We start from the raw sequence: 8070 nt of genomic DNA, 5'->3' as shown, positions 1-8070 counted from the left end.
GAATCCAAACATAATCACATTGGTATCTTTGGAAATAGGAATACAATTGGTGTCTTTTTCTTAGGTTTCTGCTTTTCAGACTTATGGATCTATATATTTTGTTCCTTAATTGTTTACTTAAAGGACAACTGTAGTGAGGAAAAAAAAAAAGTTTCTTTAAATTCCTTAAACACTAACAACAACGTAATTGCAGTAAACCTTTGATGGTTTGGCTCTTAAACTCACCCATACACCATGCTGAGCAAGTATATGTGATTAAGGGAATGAATGAGTATCTGTGAATGAATGAGTGTGTGATGGCATAGATGTGTAAGTGTGTGTGCATGGCATATGGAGCCCGTAATCACACTCCTATCATGCTTGGATTCTAGCATGTACTGGCTGCCTGGGCATGATAGGAGTGTGATTGCTGCTTAGATATATATCAAATATTTGTGACCAATTTTGGTGTGTTAACCACACTTTTAATAAAAGTAACACGCCAAAATTGGACGGAAAAATTCAATAACGATATCAATTTGTTATTGCAGTTTTGGTATGTTTCTTTTATTAAAAGTGTGGTGTATTTTTTTTTGTTTGTTTTTGTTTTCTTTAACCCCTTCGTGACAAAGGCTGATTTTACTTTTTGTACCCTTCGTGACAATGGCCGTTTTAACATTTCTGTGCCGCTTGTGTTTAGCTGTAATTTTCTTCTTTCCCGTTTACTGAACCCACACACATTAGATATTGTTTTTTTCAGGACAAGAAGGGCTTTCTTTAGATGACATTGTTTTGATTGTATCTTATTATTTACTACTAAAAAAAGTATAAAATATGGTGAAAAACTTAGAAAAAAATGACTGTTTCTAACTTTTAGTTGAAAAATCTTTTACTCATCTATAAAAGGTAATGAAAAAACCTGCTAAATAGATTCTACTATTTGTCCTGAGTTTAGAAATACCCAATGTTTTTATGTTTTTTTTGCTTTTTTCTACCCATTATGGGGCAATAAGTACAGGTAGCGTTTTGCTATTTCAAAGCCATTTTTTCCAAATCTGGTAATTCTTCCCCCCATGTGCCATGTCGGGTATCTTTGAACCCGGCCAATGCAATTTACCCCATCAAGTCATATATTTTTGAAAACTAGACACCCCAGGGTATTTCAAATGCTAGTATTTTAACTCTTTCCATGCACCATATCTACCACCAGTCTTTGTCAAACTTTGTGGTAGTCATTTTTTTGCATTTGTTTTGCCACACACATTTTACTTCAGGTATGAATTAAAATGTTCTCGTTTATGTCACTATCACAAAACACCCCAATATGTGTTCAGCAACATCTCCTGAGCGCAGTGATACCCCACATGAATGATTTTGCCTGGCTGTTTGGGGGCAAAAGGGCCACATTTGGGGCATGCGCATTTTTCAATGTTGAACTTTGGCATTTGGGGATCCACTGCCCATGCCCTATTTGGTACATCTTTGAGCCGGGCCATTTCAGTGTGCCCAATAAACCCATATATTTTTGAAAACTAGACACCCCAGGGTATTTCAAATGCTAGTATTTTAACTCTTTCCATGCACCATATCTACCACCAGTCTTTGTCAAACTTTGTGGTAGTCATTTTTTTGCATTTGTTTTGCCACACACATTTTACTTCAGGTATGAATTAAAATGTTCTCGTTTATGTCACTATCACAAAACACCCCAATATGTGTTCAGCAACATCTCCTGAGCGCAGTGATACCCCACATGAATGATTTTGCCTGGCTGTTTGGGGGCAAAAGGGCCACATTTGGGGCATGCGCATTTTTCAATGTTGAACTTTGGCATTTGGGGATCCACTGCCCATGCCCTATTTGGTACATCTTTGAGCCGGGCCATTTCAGTGTGCCCAACAAAACCATATATTTTTGAAAACTAGACACCCCAGGGTATTTTAAATGCTGGTATTTTAACTCTTTGCATGCACACATTTTACCACCAGCATTGTTTCAAAGTTTGCAGTAGTATTTTTGTGTGTGTATTTTTCCCACACACACCTACTTTATGTATGAATTTACAGCTCCTGGTATATGCCGCTGTCACACGACACCCCAATATGTGTTCAGCAACATCTCCTGAGTACAGTGATACCCCACATGCATGAATTTGTCATTTTTTGGGGGAACTAAAAGGCCACATTTGGTAAGTGTGCATTTTTCTAATTGGAAATTAGATGTGTGGCCATCCTTCCCCCGGTGTTAATTGGGACCTTGTTGAACCTGGCCAATTCAATTTACCCCATCAAATCATACCTTTTTTAAAAGTAGACACCCCACGGGCATTTAATATGCCAGTATTTTAACTCTTTCCATGCGAGAATTGTTTTAAGCTAATATGCTAATTTTAGGACTTGCTCACAAAAATATATTTTTTATATATATATTTTATATTTTGTTGCCTTTTTAAAAAAAATTTTTTAAACATTTTTTTTTCAACTTGGAGGTTCCCCTGATAGTGACATCAGTGGGAAATGATTTTTACATTTTACTGTTTTTTTACTATTTTTTTCTAATTATTAATTTTATTTTATTTTTTAATTTTTTTTTTACTAATCACAATGTGATTAGAAAGCTGGGCTCCATTGACTTGCATGGTGAATGCAGTACCTGTATTCAACCTGCAAGTGGAGCCAGAGTTCTCTAGATGGTCTGGAGACCGTCTAGCGAGCTTTTAAAACTTGCTTGTTTCTCTTGCAGGACGGCGGCCATCTTTGATCGTTGATCGCCTCCTAAACGCTTTTAAAACGGGCGTCCGCCGCCATACAAAGTATGGCGGATGTTGACGCCCCGTGGAGGGGCCAGAGATGGCCCCTTCGTGCCGATCGCGGCGTTGCTGAATGCCTCGATGTCGAGGCATTCAGCAACGCTTTTTGGGTGCAGAAAGCGAAAGTAGATCGCTTTCTGCACCCGTTTAAAGACGTGCCGGTCCTGGCACGTCAATTGTCGTAAAGCACATGCTTTTCCGTGTCGTGCCAGGACCGGCAATTGTCGTTAAGGGGTTAAAGGTGGGGGGTCATTTTCGGTTGTGGGCCAGAATTTTCATTTCGGTCCAATTATCTTGGTGTTAATACTTAATGAATTTAAAGAAACATTTTCTTTTCTCACTACAGTTCTCTTCTAATGTTTGTGTAAGTTTGTAACCAGTATGGCTTAGTCTGTATGCCAGAGATTCTTCTTCACTGACTCTACCAACGCTGTAGATATTTAGGATCTGCCCACATAAGCACAGATCACTCTCTGAAACGCAGACTCCAGCAAATGATTACTCATGATAAGCAAAGCACAACTTACTGAAGTCCGAACTACAGTGGGATCAGTGGTGCCATAGGCCTGAAAGAGAAAGTTCTCCCAAACGCTTCACATTTACTTTACTCGGTGACTTTAATGGCTTGTAACTTAATTATATCTGATTTAGCCACTCTGTTCTCTTCAGTTTGACAAAACTACATTTTATGTTTTTAATATATAATTGATGGAAAGTTATGGGTCTCGTAGCTCCACTAGTATCTCCACGACTATTATACTAAATGGTAAGTTTTAAAGTTTTTACTAGATCAGGGATTTATAGAAACTCCCTGCTATCATTTTGCATGAAGAAGGGCCGACCCTGAGCCGAGCTGGCCCTCTGTATTGTATAATTAGTGGAGGAAATTCTTGAATGGTACCATAAACTGCAAGACCCTCTCAGGAGGAGCTCATAAGGGTTTATAAGGTGTAATAATATTGGGAATTGAAATAGTCAAGTCTTCTGGTAATTCACACACACATTTAATGTGCCACAGTCCCTGGGTGTATCGCGTATTGCACCAATATGAAAGGTTTGTATAATAAAGCAAACATTTTTACACACAAAATGTGTTCATTTCAGCAGATGTTTAGCTTTAGTAGATGAAATGCTGACACGCTTATGAAATGTAAGCGCTAATTGAATACACAATTTAGTAACGCAATTGACTGACTTGAAAAAAATATTTTGTTATAATTTCCAAATTTGTGACAGGATTATTTCTTAATACAGATATGAACGGTAGCTCACCCTTCAGTACTTTAACAAATGGACAAGCAACAAATGAAGCCGTGGCACAGCTCGGCACTATGGAAACAAGCCCAGCCAAGTGCCGCACATCTTCCAAGGCGTTCAACGGGATAGGGGAAAATGCAGATGACCATGGAAATCTCACCGAAAACAAATCTTCAATGTGCGGGTCATTGCATGTTAATGGCAGTCCCACTAGCTGGGTATCTCAAAGGCCTTCGTGGTCTGATGGTGTTGGGGAAAGTTTACAGTACGGACATTACCATGGATTTGGGGATACAGCGGAGAGCTTGCCGGAGATCAGTAGCGTGATAGAGCATTCCACGTCTGTGAGCGCTGAGCTCATGTACAACAGCACTTTCATTAGCACACTCCACCAGTATCAGGGCTTCTAAGATAGACAGATGTGCTCATAAGTAGGGAACAGTTGCTAAAGTAACAAAATACATTTTATGTTGCAATTATATTTCAAAAGCTGCATTTTTTTTTTATTATTTGCGCTGGATGGTTGGCAATATTTCACTTTCTTCTAGTTCGAAATGGCAGTTTTGCAACATTTCTTATATATATATATATATATATATATATATATATATATATATATATATATATATATATATATATATATATAGGGGTCTTATTGAAAGGAACGTTTTTTGTAAATTGAATATTTTTTTTATAAATATAATTGACCCTGGATGAAATCAATCCAGTAATTTGGGGGGGGGAAAAGGGTATACTTTCAAGAGTAGGATTTGGACCTTCAAAATACTGACACAAGTGAAAGTTGTATTTTGCTTCAAAAATATCGGCATTTGTATTTCTTAAATTTTGTCCTATGCAAAGTGCTTTTGTTTTGTTGTTTTTAGACAAATGTCCCTGAATGTTTTTATATTGCTTTCAGTTATCACCTCTTTGTCCGTTTAGTATTTCATAGCAAGGAAAACAAACATGTAATTGTTAAAATGGTTATGTTTTGGGACGTTTTCTTTGAGACGGCACAGACTTAAATGTCCATAGGGCTCTTTAATTTCCCATCTGTGCCCCCATACACATACTATATCAAACACGGTCATGTGCCCAACTTAGCATTCTTTTTTTTATTTATGTGATCTCTTATCAAAGTTGTTGGGTGAAATAGATTCCTGGCCAGTGTTACATGGGTTGCTAAGTTTAAACAGCTAATCATTTAAGCGTTAAATCACACCTAGCATTAAAATACGTGGTAGTGTTGATGGGATTTCACATCACCATTACATGTGCAGCGTTCTCTAGGTGTGAACAGAAAAAATGCAAATGAAATGGAGCATGACAGCCCTAGTTTTGCTCCTTTGGTTTAATGCCATTAAACCAAAGCTACATATGGATAACGTTGTAATTGCCTTTGACTAAAGTTTTGTTGTGCTTCGCTTTTGTTAAAGGCTTCAAGTACTGTGTAAAAAACTTGTATATCTATATTGCTGCCATCGCTGCTTTGTAATAAGAGATTTGCCACTAACTCTATGCTGGAATAGGTCGGAGCTAGTACAGCCACAAAGTAAGCTCTTTAGTATATAGATCTGGGTCCATAAAACCTAATTGCGCTTGCATATAACCTGGCGACCAAATTGTTTAATTTATACTCATTCCGTTAACATCATTGGCGATAATGTGATCTACGTTTTGGTAGATGTGCAGCGGTAATAGTCTTCTGACTCTTTGCTGTGGATCACAAATTCTTTTTATCCCATAGCTTCATTACAGGTGTCTGAAATCTATACTGCCATTCTGGACCGCACCTAGCACCTCACAGAGTTTGTGGCACAAGCATTTTTATTGACATAATAAAATTTTCATTTTATTTCATTTTTTATTTTTATTTTATTTCTGTCAAATGCATTATTCAAACATTACAAAGGGAAAGCATGTACCCTCAATTTTTTTTGTTTTCGTATATAAATAAAAATAAGTCGCCATTTAAGAGCAGTTTGTTTCACAGAGTGATTTCTGTTATGTTTGTATTGTCTATTTGTGAGTAGATATTAACCTCTGCAACCTGGCAAAACATTCCACGCCTCATGAATCATCTTCCTGATTTGGTCTGTTATGCACTTAATAGGAATACAATATACTTTAGATAGAATGCAAATCTTTGCAATTGGTATCCTCCCCTGACTTACCCTGTTCAATGCTGCTGCGATCTGGTTAATAGATAATAATATGATCGGTATTTTAAAACAGGGCTGATCCTAGTACCTGGAGGCCAAAGCAGCTGCCTGATCCAATGCCACAAACAGGCATTTTATAGGCGATGAGTTTTCAGCATTGGATCATATTTAATGATCACTTGACACTTAATGGCTTTAGATTATATATATATATATATATATATATATATATATATATATATATATATATATATATAAATTTCTGGGGAAAAGACACAAATCAAAAAAATCATTCCTCTCATTTTGTGTTAACAGTGCTTGCCTTCGACCAGAGTCCGCCATTACTGCTGGCATTACTTTCACAGTGCAGTAACCCTATGCGTTTGAGTGCATTGTAATTATGGTGAGGCCTCGGTTTTAGAAGTGTTATAAATAGTTTTTTTATTCAGTGGTCTCTGCAGAGTTGAAGAAAAAAGTGCATGGTTTTGAGTTGGTATCCAATAGCTGACAAATTATTAATATGGTAAAGTTTGCTTTAAAATACATTAACATGCTTAAATTTAATTCATTCACATCTCATTAATCCTTTATATAGTGAAGGAAACGATTATTTGATCACCTGCTGATTTTGTATGTTCGCCCACTGATAGACATGATCAGTCTATAATTTTAGCCAGAATAATGCATTTCAAATAAGTTATAAATTGATTTGCATTTTATTCAGTGAAATAAGTATTTGACCCCTTTGCAAAACATGACTTAGCACCTGCTGGCAAAACCCATGTTGGCAATCACAGAGGTCAGTTTCTTGTAGTTGGTCACCAGGTTTGCACACATCAGAGATTTTGTCCCACTCATGTTTGGAGATCCTCTCCAAGTCATTACGGTTTTTGAGGCTGACGTTTGGCAACCCGAACCTTCAGCTCCCTCCACAGATTTTCTATGGGATTAAGGTCTGGAGACTGGCTAGGCGACTCCAGGACCTTAATGTGCTTCTTCTTGAGCCACTTTTTTGTTGCCTTGGCTGTGTGTTTTGGGTCAATGTCATGCTGGAATACCCATCCACGACCCATTTCCAATGTTCTGGCTGAGGGAAGGAGGTTCTCACCCAAGAACCCAGTTGTTCAGTTCATTGGAAAACTTCAGATGGGCCTGTACATGTGCTTTCTTGAGCAGGAGGACCTTGCGGGCGCTGCATGAATTCAGTCCTTCACGGCGTAGTGTTTTACCAAGATTCTCCCATGTAGTTCTGGGCTGAGTCCTCACCGTTCTCATGATAAATTGGAACTCCACAAGGCTTTAGGTGTGAGAAGTAAAATGTATTTATGGAATGAGTGTATATATATAATCGGCATATATAGGTAACGAGTGAAGAGTACTTTTGTTCTTGTGAGAATTGACGTTTTTAAGATAGTGGTAGCTTGTTGAAGGGTATTGAGAATGTTTAACTTTATTAAGCATTAATAATAGTGTTACAAATACTTTTTTTTTAATTATTTTCAAAAACACACCTTTGATGGTAGGATTCTTTGAAACCAGAAATATCTTCAAATCTCTTTGTTAGTATGAAACGATGAATTCATCTTTCTGCAGGCAGCAGAGAGGATGCAAAATTAATCAAAAAGAGCTGACTCACACAGGTAAGGGTTAGGCAACACAATGTTAAGTGAACCCACCAGAAAGAAAGTTCAAGGTAAAGGAGTTAGTAAAAGTGAGAGGGTAAGGGAATAAGTGAGGAAGTATGTTTGTTAGCATGGATATTTGTGTGTTTGAGTATATATATGTGTGTGTGTGTGTGTATAAGTGTGTTAGGAAGATAACTATACCTACACTATGCTAATAACACAAACCACGCAATTACCA

Source organism: Sceloporus occidentalis, unplaced genomic scaffold, assembly GCF_023333645.1.
Source record: "Sceloporus occidentalis isolate IW3139 unplaced genomic scaffold, rSceOcc1.0.p SCAF_27, whole genome shotgun sequence".
NCBI classification, from domain to species: domain Eukaryota; kingdom Metazoa; phylum Chordata; class Lepidosauria; order Squamata; family Phrynosomatidae; genus Sceloporus; species Sceloporus occidentalis.
This window is presented reverse-complemented; position numbering follows the sequence as displayed.